We start from the raw sequence: 16636 nt of genomic DNA, 5'->3' as shown, positions 1-16636 counted from the left end.
CACTTTGTTCAGGGGAGTAAAATAGACTTTTTTCTTTGTTAAATGCATCTAACCCAGGAGAGACATTTAACCAAACAAACCAGACATATATGACAGTGATTGTCACAAATACGGTTGGGCCAGAAATAATGTACTGTTTGACTCCGGTTTAGATGCATTTAACCAAACAAACCAGACATAATGTACTGTCTGACTCCATCTCTTGTGACAATGGCTGTCATATATGCCCGGTGCCAGTTCCTTCAGCTTTGTTTGCTTCATGCGCTGGTTTGTTTGGTTCATGCGTTGGGCTAGTTCCTTCAGCTTCACAAATACGGTTGCTGGCAGCTGTTTGGAAGCAAACCAGGCCTCTATTTGGCTATCTTTCATCGAACAAACCAGATAGATCGAACCCAGGAGAGAGGGAAATGATATCAAATGCATTCATGGTCGCGAATTTTCATCGGAACTACTGCGACATGCAAGGCCAGACGCAGCAGCTTCGCTCGTATAAGTCTTTTTTTCAGTGCTGTTCTCTCAATCGGCTTCCTATACCAAGCACTTTGTTTTATCCTTGCGATGGACATTCTAGTATTAGGATCTGAATCAAGGATACTTCAAGGAGCCCCTTCAGCTCAGCCGAAAAATAACGAGCGCATTTGTACTCAGCTTTAGCAATCTTTCCATATACAACTCAATAAGATTTCTTTCATGAAAGGAAGATATCTGCCTTTGCCCGCTGTAGCCTTTCCTGATGAGCACTTCCGGAGAAACATATGCCGGAGTTCCACATGCGGCGTGGAGCAGACGGGCAGACCATCTCGCCACTTTGACTTGGTTAGCGCACTTAAACCAAAACCAGAGACCCTGAGGGTCGCATACTCATCCACTGACAGGTTTCCAGGCTTCAAGTCACGATGATAAACACCTCTACTATGGCAATAGTCTCTAGCAAGTTAACTGGTGAAAATATTTACTTGCCTTCACTCCTGGTAGCCATTATATTTGTTGTTCATTGGTTTATCATTTGGCAGCAATTGTTACTCTCAAGACAGGAGAAAATAGATGTCTGCCCACTTCACTGGCATCCAGATTTGCAGGCAGCGTGTTTCAGAGATACCAGAACAATTCACTTCTATCACTAGCAGCTACTTGCTGATGTATAACAGTCATGGTTCAACACGATGTAAAAGGCTTCACAGATAACTCATACAAAATAATGACTTCTAATAGCAAGAACGCTGATCAGCTTCAACATCGCCCTTCCTTTCCTCATCAAACAAGACTTTGGCAAAAAAGATAAATTCCAGACCACAGGGCTTGTTTGGTTATATAGGGGAACAAATACTCTAGTGGGCAAAATCCACCGAGGGATTGGGTTGATCCACTTCTGTCACCCAATCCCCAGAGGGATCAATCCCTTCCAGACGCCTTAATCCCTGCCACCCTAAGTTTTGTTTGGATAGTGTAAGAGCAACAGGTTCAGCTAGCCTACCCCAACTTGTTTGAGACCTAAAAAGGCTTTGTGTTGTGTGTGTGTGTGTGCGCGCTTAAGTTCCAGACTACAAGTACACGAAAACAAGGAACATCAGATCAAATAGAAGAAGAAACACAATTGGGGTACCAAGTGCACGCAAAGTTCTGGAGGATGCTACATAACAATGTAGCAGCAACATTACCAATAAGCTTAAACTTCCAGAGACAATATATAACATTACAGCGGAGTGAGAAAGTTTAGTAGCAACAACTAATATGCTCATTACCTGAGCAGCCTAAGTAATACCACATCAGAGCAAACATGATGAATCAAGTACAACAGGTAGGGAGGTACCAAGGCATGACAATATAGATACATAAATAGTTCAAACGGCTTAGCTGGGCAAACCACGGGTAAGGATGGCCAAACAGATAAGCTTGGATTTTAAACCCGATAGCAAGAAACAAGGGACCAAGCAACTGTAACTAGCATTTTGCAGAAAACCAGATCACACGTGCGAGCAGCACTTCCCCTTGGCACTTTCATCCCAAAGTCGACTGTACCTCGTGCAGAAAATCGACCCCGCGAGGCCTCCACAGAAACAGTAAGTTTTCCCTCTGGGTAATCAACAGAAACAACACGCCTTGCAAGCTCAACCACACCATCTGACTTGGTAGGCAACTCTCCATTTTGAAAATCAAGCAGCACCACTTTCCCTTCTTTTACACTGTTGGTACTGCAAACAACCAACCCCGGACAATGATCAGGCCATGACCCATCAACAACTCGGATGCCCACAATGGCCTCAACTGACATAGGCAGCACTGCCAAAGCAAACTCAAGCATGCAGCGCTTGCTGGGGATGCGAAAACGGATCCCATCTTCTAAATGATACCTTTCATGGAAATAAAAACATTTGAAAGCTAACACTTCATCTTCAGACTCCTTTTTGCCCTTTACTTTTAGCTGAACTTCAATCGCAACAAGGTCAATTAACAGAACCGCTCGAGAGGGGCCTGTTAAGTGCAAGAATGGATCCTGCAATGCAAGCATCACAATAATAATTGATCACTTAACTGCCAGACTATTAATTAAAACACACACACACACACAAAGTGTTTACATTGCATAGATAGTCGCACTAACTCACCTTCGGAGTGAGGGTTTGGCAGTTATCCCTGGTGCATCTGAAGAGATAGTTGCGTTTACGATCTACCGAGTCCCTGGCAGCAACAAAGCCATGAACCTCCAGTGGCAAGCTGAGATCATTGTTTAGGTCAGTGACTTTGATGGAGAAGATCTGCATGCAGCTCTCCGGAAGAGCATCTGCTGGGTTGGTTCCGGTTGTACAGCAAATGGGACCAAGAGAAGCTGCATGGAAGAAGCTAAGTTAATAAACATTGAAAAATTATTTAAATTAAGTGATAGATATAGTGGATAGCAATACTAGCTTGTTGCCAGGAAAGAAGTTCAACATAATCTCATCCAGAGACCAGGGTAATAAGATACGGAAATGTTAACGCCCACACGTGTGGGCGTTTGCATCTCGCCCACACGCGTGGATCCGCGTCCGTTCGCGAGCGCACGAATCTTGGCATGTTTCTAGTGCCACGTAGGACTGGCCTGGTGTGTGGGCGTTCATCCGGTCGCCCACACGGCCGTTTCACCACACGGGAGGGGCTGGTGTGTGGGCGTTCAGCAGTTCGCCCACACGCCACTTTCCATGCACGCACAAGGGCTAGTGTGTGGGCATTTGCCATCTCGCCCACACGCCCGTCTCCTCTCCCACACCCAAGCTGCTAGTCGCCATATGTTTTGCAGCGCACATGGCAACTGCCCTAGTGTGCTTTATAAGCAGGTGGCAACTCTCTTTTTACCCGAGTTGCCATGTGTTTTTACAGGGTACACGGCAACTGCCTAGTGTGCACGTAAGCAGATGGCAACTCTCTCTTTACCGAGTTGCCATGTGTTTTTGCATGGTACATGGCAACTGCCCTAACGTGCAATTAAGCAGATGGCAACTCGTCCTTTTTACATGGCAACTGCCCTAGCATGCTTGTGAGCACATGGCAACTCTCTCAACTGCCTAGTGTTAGTATGTGGCAACTCCTAAAGTTTTGAAATCATGGCAACTACAGTAGACCAGACCATACATGGCAACTGCAGTTGAGCAACCATGGCAACTGCAGTTGTCCGACATGGCAACCGTAGTTCAGCGACATGGCAACTGCAGTTAAACGAACATGGACGAGGGTCTGGACCATGGCAACTGCGGGCGCGCGGTGACTGTCACGCATGGCGTGCGGGACCACGAGGTACGAGGCCTGACATACGGTGCGTGTGGGCATTATCTACTTCGCCCACACGCACACGCGTGAGAGGGATCGGGAGGGAAAAAAGAGGTGTGTGGGCATTACTTGTTTTGCCCACACGTAGGTGTGTGGGCTGTTCCTCTTACACACCACACAAAATGTGTGGGCAGTCTCCCTAACGCCCACACGTGTGGCACTTATCGGCGTCCATAAGATAGGAATAGGATATGAATGCATCAAGGGTCTTTAATGTAATACTACGATATCCTGCTCCTAGTTCGATATGCAAAGCCAATGAGGTTTCTCTACTCCCAATATATGTTATGGACTGGATTTGTTGTCAATTTTCCAGAAGAATTGATTCTACAATAAATCCCAGTTGAAACATATAATACTAGCTCAACCATCCATGGTAACGATATGTTGGATTGGTATCCAATTCCATATAACACAATTAATGTCTCTACTCTAACAGTATAATTGGGATGTGAAATAAATCTAGTTCTCAGACTCTTTTCTCAAATCGATCTAGTTCTCAGACATATCCTAGTTAAAACATTCAATAAAAATATCGCTTTTCTTATGTTTCTGCATCAATCTCAAGAAATCACATAGCGAAGTCGATTTCACGCGTCGATCTCAAGAAATCGCAAAGGCAATTCATGGGGAGATAAAATCAAGTGAAGAATTTCTTACTTTCCCCGTCGATTGAACCGAAATTAAGGCGAAAGCACATCTCCCACATTTGACGGTAGTCCTCAGCCTCCTGCTCATCTGTAGGAGCCTTCTCAAACTCGTAGCGAAGAGGTGGCTGTGGATCGCGAACAAGTTGCTCCTGCCTCCTCCGGATCCTCTCCTGCAACTCTCTGATGCGCCTCAGATTGGTTTGCTCCGCCTCTCTAATGCTCTTCATCCTCGTCTTTGTACTGGACTCGCCCATGGAGATCTCCATCAGCGCCAACCCGCTGTCGATGAGCTCCATCTCCGGCGCGCCGCTCAATCGACCAGGGTTTCTTCCTTAGGGTTTCCTCTCTGCCGCTATTGCGTCCGCTCAATCGATCTGTTGTGTCTTTTTTCTTCCTTTTTTTTATTTTTGACGAGGGGCTCTCACCTTTTTATCCCCGGGAAGACAAGGTGTCCGTCCGACTCCAACTTGTTTTTCCTTTTCTTTTGTATTGGGCCGTGACACCTCCATTAAAAGGCCTGCCACGGGCGTGTATAGTACATGTCCAATGGCCCGGCTTAGTATGTTCTGTGCAGATCAACATGCCCTACTGCTGAAGTAGCAAGCATCATATTCTGGTTTTTTCAACTCTTGATCAGGAACCGGACGCAGAAATTCCTTGAAAAGAAGGGGATGCCTACAATCAATGCCCAAATAAAGGCATATGTCGAAAAGTGCAACTATTAATAGATTCAGTAAAGGAAGGCCCAGAACGGGCTGAGCAACTACCCGAAAGTGTTGATATGCACAGAAAATGAGTCAATTGCAAGAAACCACCACATTTGCGGCTAGGTTTGCAGGAAACCACCAACTCGTTAATCCGTTGCAGAAAACACCGGAAAATCTGTTAAGTCATTGCAAAAAGCACTGAACGGGTGATTTGGCCCATTTAATCACTTTCTTACAAGTGGGGCCAGATTGTAAGAAATTGATTTAGCAAAAAAATAACACATACACCCCTAGATCTAAAAAACAAAAGCAATCAGACCCCCACATGCACACCACCGTGGACAATCCCTCCTGCCGAAGCAACGTGAACTCGTCCGGCACGGCGCCCTGGCGCCGTTGTTGTTGTTGTTGTTGCCTGGCTATGGCTGCGACGGGGTTCGAGGAGGTGGCCGGAGCGTGCGCATTTTTGAGGTTGGCGTACCGGTGCTGCAGCGATCGGCGGCGTCCAGGCCGGTGTTGATGGCGTTGATGATGGGGACAACGAAGTGCAGACGACGGCGGCGCAAGGCAGGATGGTGACAGCGGAGCTTCCTGTTTTGGTATGCGGCGGCGTGGCTCCTGCCATGGCCGGCAGCGGCTGGAATGGGGCGCAGAGGAGGGGGTCCGACGGTGAGGCTCCGGATCTAGGCGGGTCGGGCGCGAGGGAGATCAGGGAGGTGCTCCAGATCAGGCATGCTCGGATCCAACGGCGAGTTGTTGGGGAGGCAGCCATGGCGATTTCTAGCAAATCGGGGCGATCTCCATGGAGGTCCTGCGGCAACCGTCGGCGGTGTCAGAGAGGGCACAGGGAGAAGAGAAAGAGGATGGAGAAGGAACAGGGCAGAGGGGCGGCAGGTGCGCCGGGTTGGTTCGCCGGCGGCGTTCGCTGGTCGCCGGAAGGCCCAAGGACGAGGGGAGGCTCTAGATCGAGGAGCTCCTCTCGATCCAATCGAGCGAGGCTGCTGTCATCGAGGCAGGGAGGCGGGTGGGCTTCCAGCGGCGGTGGCGTGGTTAGTTGCGAGGGCAGGCAGTGGTTGCAAAGGGGTTGATTGCTTTTTATTTTTAGATTCAGGGATGTGTATGACATTTGTTTACCAAGTCAGCTCTTGACAGTCAGGCCTCACTTGTCAGAAAGTGATTAAATGGGCCAAATCATTCGATCAGTGCTTTTTGCAACAAATTTACTACTAATGCGGTGTTTTTTGCAACGGATTAACGAGTTGGTGGTTTCCTGCAAACCTAGCCGCAAATGTGGTGGTTTCTTACAATTGACTCATAGAAAATACTAAGCCCAGTTGCTCGCTACACTGTTTCAACTTTTTTTTGCGAATTGTAGTTGGTTGCTGTTTCGACAACTGTTTTCAAAATCTTGTTTTCTTAACTAGTTGAGAAAATAGTAGAGGTTTAACTTCTTTTAGCAGAATTAACGCAATTAGGAAAAAATTATTGGGTAGAATTAATTTAGAACTAATTTATTCCCTTTTCAGAAGGAAGAACAAAAAAATTAAATAATGAAATAAAGCAAATACGGAAATAGAATATATTTTCCAAAGTCTTAAACAAACTGTGTTGATATATGGCAAATGAACTTACAAACAAAGTTTTATATCGAATCCAGTACGTATTAAAACTGTGAAATATTTTCAAAAGACTGAAAGTACGAGCGCTTGGAACAAAAATTGATCGTTCCCTTGTTACATTGAAGAACTGTCATGTGAAAATAGGCAAGCTTGTACCTTGGCCCCTGTTAAAAAGGATTTTTAAAAATAGTTTAGATTAACAAAAAAATAGTGTTGGAAGAAAAATAATGGTTGCTTGGTAAATAAAATAGTTCAGATTGCTTAAATCATGATGTAATTGGAATTAATGTAGATGCAACGTTCCAATATGGAACACTTTCAGGTGCTACATGCGCGATTGCCCGCGGCGGAAAAGGTAACTTTATAGCTACAGCTAATTGGTTCCTTCCACATATCAGTCATGTTGATGCCGCAGAGATAACAACAATCAGAAACGGATTATACTTAGCAGGGAATCGGGTGTACTAAGTTGGTGATAGAATCTGACAACAGTTTTGCTATGGAGGCAATTCAGCAGGGAGGCGACCATGTGGGTTCTGTCATGGCTATAGTACTATAGTGCAAGGAGGTAGCCCCGGATTTTGCAAAATATCATATGCTCACTGTCTTTGGGAAGAAAATGAAGTTGTTGAAGAATTCTTTTAGCAGAAAATGTTCTGCGTTCTGGGACTCTATGATCCCTAATTTTATTTCTCAAACTCTTATGAATGACCCATTGATCATCTGAGAAATGAGTCTTTATGCTTTTAAAAAATAGCTCAGACTTGGGACTTACTTCACAAGTGAAAACTAGTGAGGATTTGAACAATAAACCAAATCATTCGAATAGCGGGAATCCCTATTAAAAATGGAAATAAGAAAGAATATAGATGAGCTCTTCTATTAGTTATTCTTAGTATAGAATGTTTATTAAGAAATAAAGAGTTAGAATAACAAAAAGGTCTTGAACTAACATGATTTTGTAGGAAAGACTTGACTATTGGAGCAAGTAGCAATCTCATAAAGGAAAATTTCTCGCTGATTTTAAAAACCGAATCCTGATACTACCAGTCTCAGTTTTAAAGCTTACATTGAGAAGCGTGGCACTGCCATTCCACAATATGTTATCAAAATTTACAGCAGGAATACAGTTGTGTCGTTGTTGGGATTAAATCCGGCAGATCTCGGGTAGGGGGTCCCAAGCTGCTGATCTTAGCAAGGTGGTGACAGGATGAACAAGGGACACGTTGTTTACCCAGGTCTGGGCCCTCTCGAAGAGGAAAACCCTACTCTTGCTCTTGTTTATATTGTGTGGATGGAGCACAAAGTACATGATGGTCTACCCCGAGACCGCATGTGAATGTATGATTCTCTACCTTATGGTCTAAAATCCCTCTGCTTACATGGACGACGGGTCTACCTAGGGTTACATGTAGGCCGGTTGCATCTAGGGATAAACATGTCGATGATTAAAATGTGTCTTGGAGTATGCGCCAAGTCTTCGGAGGATTACGTCTTGGGCACACCGAGGGGTGGTACGTCTTCAACGTATCTATATTTTTTATTGTTTCATTCTATTATATTATCAATCTTAGATGCTTTATATGCAATTTTATATCATTATTGTGAACTAACCTGATGTCTACTACGCAACTTTATTCTTGTAGACACGTGTTGGGCCTCCAAGTGCAGAGTTTTGTAGGACAGTAGCAATTTTCTCTCAAGTGGATGACCTAAGGTTTATCAATCCGTGAGAGGTGTAGGATGAAGATGGTCTCTCTCAAATGACCCTGCAACCAAATACAAGAAATCTCTTGTGTCCCCAACACACCCAATACAATGGCAAATTGTATAGGTGCACTAGTTCGGCGAAGAGATAGTGATAAAAATGTAATATGGATGGTAGAAATATATTTTTATAATCTAAATAAATAAAAACAGCAAGGTAGCAATTTAAACGGGCACAAAAACGGTATTGCAATGCTTGAAAATAAGGCCTAGGGTCCGTACTTTCACTAGTGCAATCTCTCAACAGTGCTAATATAAATGGATCATATAACCACCCCTCAAAGTGCGATGAAGAATCACTCCAAAGATCCTATCTAGCGGAGAACATAAGAATAAATTGTTTGTAGGGTACGAAACCACCTTAAAGCTATTCTTTCCGTTTGATCTATTCAAGAGTTCGTACTAAAATAACATAAAGCTATTCATTCCGTTCGATCTATCCTAGAGTTCGTACTAAAATAACACCAAAGCAAATTCATATTCATAATACTCAATCCAACACAAAGAACTTCAAAGAGTGCCCCAAGATTTCTACCGGAGAAACAAAGACAAGAACGTGCATCAACCTCTATGCATAGATTACCCCAATGTCACCTCGGGAATCCGCGAGTTGAGTGCCAAAACATATATCAAGTGAATCAATACGATACCCCATTGTCACCACGAGTATTCAATTGCAAGACTGTGACGCCCGGGTAATTAAGCTATAGTAACCCCCTCGTAATGATGCCAAGTCACCTCTGATACTGTTGCTAGTCTATCGTTAGATCTAAACCGGTCCAAAATTCAAATTTAAAATAAAGGCAAACAATAAAAGTTTTCTAACATTAAAACTAAAATGTTCAAATTGGGACAAATAAATCCTAAGTAACAATGGTGGAGAGACCACACTTGTAATAAATGTGTAAATACTCAAAAATGAATAAAACAGCAGCAAAATAAATTAGTTAAATGCCTTTTGTATTTTGTAAAATATTAAACTATTCTATTTAGCTGTCCAAGTTAATGTGGCAGTGGCATATTTGGTAATATCAATTATGGTGCCATTTTGGTATTTTACTAAAACAAAAATAAAAGGAAACTAAAAGAAAACAGTAAAGAATAAATAAAAACAGAAAAGGAACAAATAAAAGAAAGAAAACAAACACATCTAACAAAAAGAAGAACCCCCTCCCCCTGGGCCGAATGGCCTAGCTAGCCAGCAGGCCACCAGGCCAAAAGGCCCAACCGGCCCACCCCCACTCCCCTTATCCCTGGACCCGAAACCCTAACCACTACCCGACGCCCCACTCTTCCTCCCACGTCGTTCCCCTCCTCTCCCCCCGATCCAGATCGGATCGGGGCTCACACGCGCGCGCCTCGGAGCCCGACGACGCCGCCGCCTGGATTGACGCCGCCTCGACCTCGTCTCGTTCCCGCCGGCCTGCCTTCCCATTACCGTCGTCCCCGTCAACCACCTCGCGCCCCACTGCCTTGACCCCACGATCGCCGGTGAGGCCATGGCCTCTTCTCTCCCCTGTCCCCATATGCATGCCGACTGTCTTCCCCTTCTCTTCCCCCGGGTTGCCGCGGTCCCCGCCGATCTCGCCCGCGGTTGACGCGCTCCGGCCGCGTCCGATGCACGCTCACCGCCCCGTGCCCGCGCCCGCACCACGCTCGGCCACTGCCCGACCTCGCCTGCGCCTCGCCGTGCCCTGGCTACGCGCGACTGCCGGCCCCGCCCGCTGCTCACTGCCGTTCTGCTGCTGCTGGCACCGCCCTCGTCGTGCGCACCTAGCCGCTGCCACCGTGGCCGGCGACAACGGCCGTCGACCGCGCCTCCCCACTCCGTCGCAGCCTCGCTGCGCCGCGCACCTACCTGCGCCGTGGCGCCCGCTGCCTGCGTCGCACGTTGCGGCCTCGCGGCCCCGCCCGGGTTCGTCCCCGCTCCGGCCCCTTGCCCCGCCAGCCGCAGTGGCCTCACCGCGCTGGCCGCCCGCACCCGCGTCCCCTTGTTCGGGCGGTTACGCCCGCCCAGATGCGCCCCTGCGCCCGATCCGCTAAGGCCCCCGGGGCCAATGACAAGTGGGCTCCTGCCTAGAACGTTTTAATAATAAAAAATATATAATAATAATAATAATTAAATTAATTAATTAATTAACTAAATTAATTAATCCTACTTAATTAGTCTAAATTGACCTGTTAGTCTAACTAAGCAGTAATTAGTTAACCTAACCCTAATTAACTAAACAGTGTATGACAGGTGGGTCCCACTGGGCCCACATGTCAGTTTGACTTAGTCAATCCCTGTTGACTGGTGATGTCAACATGACATCATGCTGATGTCATTAATCCAATTTCGAATTAAATTAAATGATTAATTAAATTCCATAAATTAGTAAATCTTTAGAAAATCATATCTTTTAATCCGTAACTCGGATTAAATTATTTCAACATGAAAGTTGCTCAGAACGACGAGACGAATCGGGATACGCAGCCCGTTCGTCCGCCACACATCCCTAACCTATCGAACTCACAACTTTCCCCCTCCGGTTCCTCTGTCCGAAAACGCGAAACACCGGGAATACTTTCCCGGATGTTTCCCCCCTTCGTCGGTATCACCTACTACCGCGTTAGGGCACACCTAGCAACGCTCATTGTCATGTCATGCATCGTCATGCATTTGTTTGCATTGTATTTATTGTTCCTTCCCCCTCTTCTCTCGGTAGACACCGAGACCGACGCCGCTGCTACCCAGTACGACTACTGTAATGCCCCAGATTCGATGCGCCAGTTGTCTTCCAGTTATTCGCCATCGTTGCCATATCATTTGCTTGCGTGTTGCACTTTTCCATGTGATCATCTGCATTTCATATCATGTCATCATGTGCATCGCGTTTGCATACGTGTTCGTATCATGCATCCGAGCATTTTCCCCGTTGTCCATTTTGCAATCCGGCACTCCTATGTCCTCCGGCGCCCCCTTTTACCTCTTTTCGGGTGCGGGTGTTAAACGTTCTCGGAATGGGCCGAGATTTGCCGAGTGGCCTTGGTATAGCACCGACAGGCCGCCCGTCAAATTTCGTTCCATTTGGAGGTCGTTTGATGCCCCAACGGTTAACCGCGTGCCCCAAAAGCCCTTTTGTCTTGCAGCCCAACACCTCTTCAAACAGCCCACTAGCCCATCCAAACCCCCTCCATGCTCTCGGTCGTTCGATCACGATCGTGTGGGCGAAAACCGCACCTCATTTGGACACTCCTAGCTCCCTCTACCTATAAATAGGTGCCTCTCCCCGAAATTCGCGAATGAATCCACCCCTAACCCTAGTCTCCACCTACCTCCGCGCCGGACATGTCCGCCGCCGCTGGACGAACCGCGCCGCCGCCCCACGCCCAACCCTGTGCTGCCACGTGGCCGGCCACCTCTCCCGCACCGCGCCGCCTCCCGCGGCCCGCCGGGGCCCAGGCGGGGCCCGCCCGGCCCGATCCGCCGCCGCCGCCACCCGCGGGACGCCCCGCGCCCGAGCCCGCAGTCCCGCTTGCCGGCGACGCCCTCCGTCCCCGCCGCCTCCTCGCAGTGCGCGGCCTGCGACCGTCGCCGCCAGCTCGCCGGAGCGTCCCGGGCCGCTTCTCCGCGCCGCCCCGCGCCAACCTCCTCCGCCTCTGCGCCCCTCGTCGCCGAGCCCCGCCGCTCGCCGGAGGTCGCAACCGCCGCCGCCTCCGCCCGGATCCGGCGGGATCCCGGCCGGAGGAGGTCCCCCGCACCCGATCCGGCCATCTCCGACCTTTCCCCCTCGCCGGAGCGGCTCCCGTCGCCGCGCGTCGCCGCCGGCCGGCGTTGACCCGCCGCTGGGACGGCCTCGTCCCAGATCCCGACGACCCCCGAACCAAACGGCCTCCGCCACAACATACCGCTTCGTCCCGCTGAACCCCTCCGTCCACTTTTCCCCGGGGTGAGAAATTTGGCCAAGTCCTGAAATATTTGCATTATGTTGCTCTGTTCATCATGGTTTAACTTCGTGCTCGCTGCTCCGTTTTGTGTGTGTAATATATCAAAATGTTCATCATGAGATGCTATTCACTTTGTTCCATTGTGCCATGTTTGTTTGAGTTCACCTTGATGCCCTAATCATCGTTGCAAGAGTGCTATATGATTTTAACTGCTGTCTGTTATCAGAACTTGATGATTTGTCATTTTTGTTGCATTTGATGTGTGCATCTTATGAGCATGAGATCTACATGTATTTTGAACTATGCCATGCCATATTTACAGTGGTGCTTGCCATGTATTTTTGTGTTCTATGTGGTGACTAGCACAAGCATGCAAAGTAGCCTCATGATGTTGCTGATTTCTGTGACAGTGATTTCTGCCAAGTCTGAGCCTGTTATATTTTGTTCCCTTGTAAACTTGCTGCTACCATGAGTTCTATGCATAATCTGGAGATGTTCACTAAGGATGTTTTATTATAAATGTTATGATCTATCCATCCATGCCCTTGTTTGCATTTATAGCCTGCTGTATCTTGTCTTAATCATGCTATAAACTTGCTAAATAATGTTGCTGTCAGCCTGTTAACATGAAGTTCATTATTGCCATGTGTTTTGCTAGTGATCCATGAACCCTATGGACTTTCTCTTGCCATTATTAGCTTCATATTTATTACATCTTGCTTTTGGTTACATTGCCATGCCATTTATTGCTCTGTGGTGAGTGATTCAAGCTCACCAACATGCCTACTTATCGTTGTTGCTGCCCTGAACTGTTATTTTCACTAAGTCTGAATCTGTCATATCTTTTGCCATGTTTGCATGGGTGCCATCATATCTTCTGTGCCTTTTGGCTCATGATCAGTGAGGGACTTTTGTTCTATGCTTTGATTAGAATCACTCCATGCTCTAGTTTGCCATGATATGTTCCTGTAGCCTGTTGATTGCTTGCTCTAAACATTGCAACCTGATGTTATTTCTGCCATGTCCAGTAATTCTGCTAAGTCTGTGAATCTGTTATTATTTGCAATCTTGGCATGTCCTTTTGAGCATGATATAGTGATTTCTGGAGATAGCTCAGTGTTCATGTTTTGTCATGATTTATCTGTACATCATGTCCATGCCATTTGTTATCATGTTAGGATGCTGTAGCATGTTTATTTGATGCTTGCAAGATGCCTAGTTGCTGTTATGGACAGATTGTTGTTATATCTTGTTTGGAGTGTATGTGTTGCACCGTTGCTCCGTTTTGAGCATGCTCTATATGAAATTTGCTTAGAATTGCATGTAGTTTCATCTTATCATGTTGCATCCTTGTTTTGAGGTGTTTGCTTGATGTTTGGATGCATTTTGCATCAATGCCATGTTTATCTTGTTTTGCTCATATCTTTTAGGCCGTAGCTCCGAATCTAATGAACTTTATATGTAACTTGACTAGAATTTCGTGTAGATCATCTTGGTGCTCTTTAACTTGCTGTTTAACAGCTTCAACTTAATGCTTGTTCAGATCTGAACCAATTTCGAAATTTGCATATGAGGACTTACCGGAATTGTTATATGTTGTTTCCGGCCTCATTTAAACTTGCTTTGATGTGTTGCTCTTGTATGCATCATCTCTTGCCATGAGTAGCTTCATGTAGCCTTGTCATGCATCATACTTGGTTGAGCATCATGCCTTGTTCATGTGTGGTGTGTTTACCTTGTTGTGTGCTTTTTCTCGATAGTTCCCGTTTCGTTGCGTTCGTGAGGACTCGTTCGTCTACGCTTGGTTCGTCTTCGTGGCTTTATCTTCTTCATGGACTCGTTCTTCTTCCTAGCGGGATCTCAGGCAAGATGACCGTCACCTTGGATCTCATTACTATCATTGCTATGCTAGTTGCTTCGTTCTATCGCTATGCTGCGTTACCTATCACTTGCTATTCAAGCCTCCCAAATTGCCATGTCAGCCTCTAACCTTTTCACCTTTCCTAGCAAACCGTTGTTTGGCTATGTTACCGCTTTGCTCATCCCCTCTTATAGCGTTGCTAGTTGCAGGTGAAGATGAAGTTTGTTCCGTGTTGGAACCTGGATATCATGTTTATGCTGGGATATCACAATATCTCTTATTTAATTAATGCATCTATATACTTGGTAAAGGGTGGAAGGCTCGGCCTTATGCCTGGTGTTTTGTTCCACTCTTGTCGCCCTAGTTTCCGTCATATCGGTATTATGTTCCCGGATTTTGCGTTCCTTACACGGTTGGGTGATTTATGGGACCCCCTTGACAGTTCGCTTTGAATAAAACTCCTCCAGCAAGGCCCAACCTTGGTTTTACCATTTGCCTCACCTAGCCTTTTTTCCCTTGGGAGTCGCGCTCTCAAGGGTCATCTTTATTTTACCCCCCCGGGCCAGTGCTTCTCCAAGTGCTGGTCCAAACCAAGCGATGTCCGCCGCCCCCTGGGCAACCAGGGTTTATGCCAACCCGACGTCTGGCTCATCCGGTGTGCCCTGAGAACGAGATATGTGCAGCTCCTATCGGGATTTGTTGGCACATCCGGGCGGCTTTGCTGGTCTTGTTTTACCATTGTCGAAATGTCTTGTAACCGGGATTCTGAGTCTGATCGGGTCTTCTCGGGAGAAGGAATATCCTTCGTTGACCGTGAGAGCTTATAATGGGCTAAGTTGGGACACCCCTGTAGGGTATTATCTTTCGAAAGCCGTGCCCGCGGTTATGTGGCAGATGGGAATTTGTTAATGTCCGGTTGTAGAGAACTTGACACTTGACTTAATTAAAACGCACCAACCGCGTGTGTAACCGTGATGGTCTCTTTTCGGCGGAGTCCGGGAAGTGAACACTGTTTCTGGGTTATGTTTGGCGTAAGTAGGAGTTCAGGATCACTTCTTGATCATTACTAGTTGACGACCGTTCCATTGCTTCTCTTCTCTCTCTTATTTGCGTATGTTAGCCACCATATCTTGCTTAGTCGCTGCTGCAACCTCACCACTTTACCCCTTCCTTACCCATTAAGCTTTGCTAGTCTTGATACCCATGGTAATGGGATTGCTGAGTCCTCGTGGCTCACAGATTACTACAACACCAGTTGCAGGTACTGGTTTTGCGTTGATCATGACGCGAGAGCGATGTTACTTGTTTTGGAGTTCTTCTTCTGCTTCTTCTTCGATCAGGGGATAGGTTCCAGGTCGGCAGCCTGGGCTAGCAGGGTGGATGTCGTTTGAGCTTCTGTTTGTGTTTCATCCGTAGTCGGATGTTGATCTCTTGTATGATATTGATGTATTCATGCGGCATTGTATGCCTTTTGTATGTATCCCCATCTATTATGTAATGTTGATGTAATGATATCCACCTTGCAAAAGCGTTTCAATATGCGGGTCTATCCTTGGTGGGACCTTCGAGTTCCTCTCGGATAGGGTCGCATATTGGGCGTGAAAAGTTGGTATCAGAGCCTCGATCGACCCTAGGAGCCCCCCTTGATTGATCGTGTAGTTTGGCCTATGTTGAGTCTAGAAGAAAACTATTTCTGAGTCTAGTTATATCGGAGAGTAGGAATTCTTTTTACTCCTCAGCCCCTTCATCGCTCTGGTGAGGAATCTTGACATAGGTGTTTTGAATTACTCCTCTTCTCCTTCAAATTTTCTTTAGGATCACGCAGTTGGTTTTCCGATCGTTGGATCTCAGCTCTTTTTCATCCGGTGCATTTCTCGTCAAGTTGACTCGAGCCTCTTCATCTTTGTCAAGTTCAACCCTTAGTTGTTTTCTTTTCCCACCCGCCCACCCTTTTTCTTCTCGGAGCCGGAGTCCCTAATCGAGTATCCATCCTACTCGTGCGAAGCCTTTGCATTCTTTCAACCGGTGTTTTCTCTTCAAGTTATTCGTCGATTCCCCTTCCAAGTTCCCTTTGTTTTTCCCGCCCTCCCACCCTCTTCTTCCCGAAGCCTGAGTCTCTTTCGAGCATCATTTTCTTTCGGATGGAACCTCTTCAGTCTTCCCTCAATTATTTCAACCGGTGAATTCTCATCTCGGTGGATATTCTTCATCTCTTTTTTCTTTTCCGGTGGATCCAATTCAAGTTTTCGGGTTGATCATATTCTTTCCCTTGGATCAAGTGTTTTCCCTGCTCGTTCG

The 16636-nt window shown here is 46.7% G+C and overlaps 1 pseudogene; it reads right to left on the bottom strand.

The window, feature by feature from the left end:
- Positions 1 to 1618: 1618 nt before the first annotated feature.
- Positions 1619 to 6205, bottom strand: LOC109763557 (uncharacterized; annotated as a pseudogene).
- Between the last annotated feature and the right edge of the window lie 10431 nt (positions 6206 to 16636).

This window comes from Aegilops tauschii, chromosome 2 (assembly GCF_002575655.3).
Source record: "Aegilops tauschii subsp. strangulata cultivar AL8/78 chromosome 2, Aet v6.0, whole genome shotgun sequence".
NCBI lineage: Eukaryota > Viridiplantae > Streptophyta > Magnoliopsida > Poales > Poaceae > Aegilops > Aegilops tauschii.
Note: the sequence above shows the minus strand (reverse complement) of the source record. Positions and strands in the feature narration are given on the sequence as shown.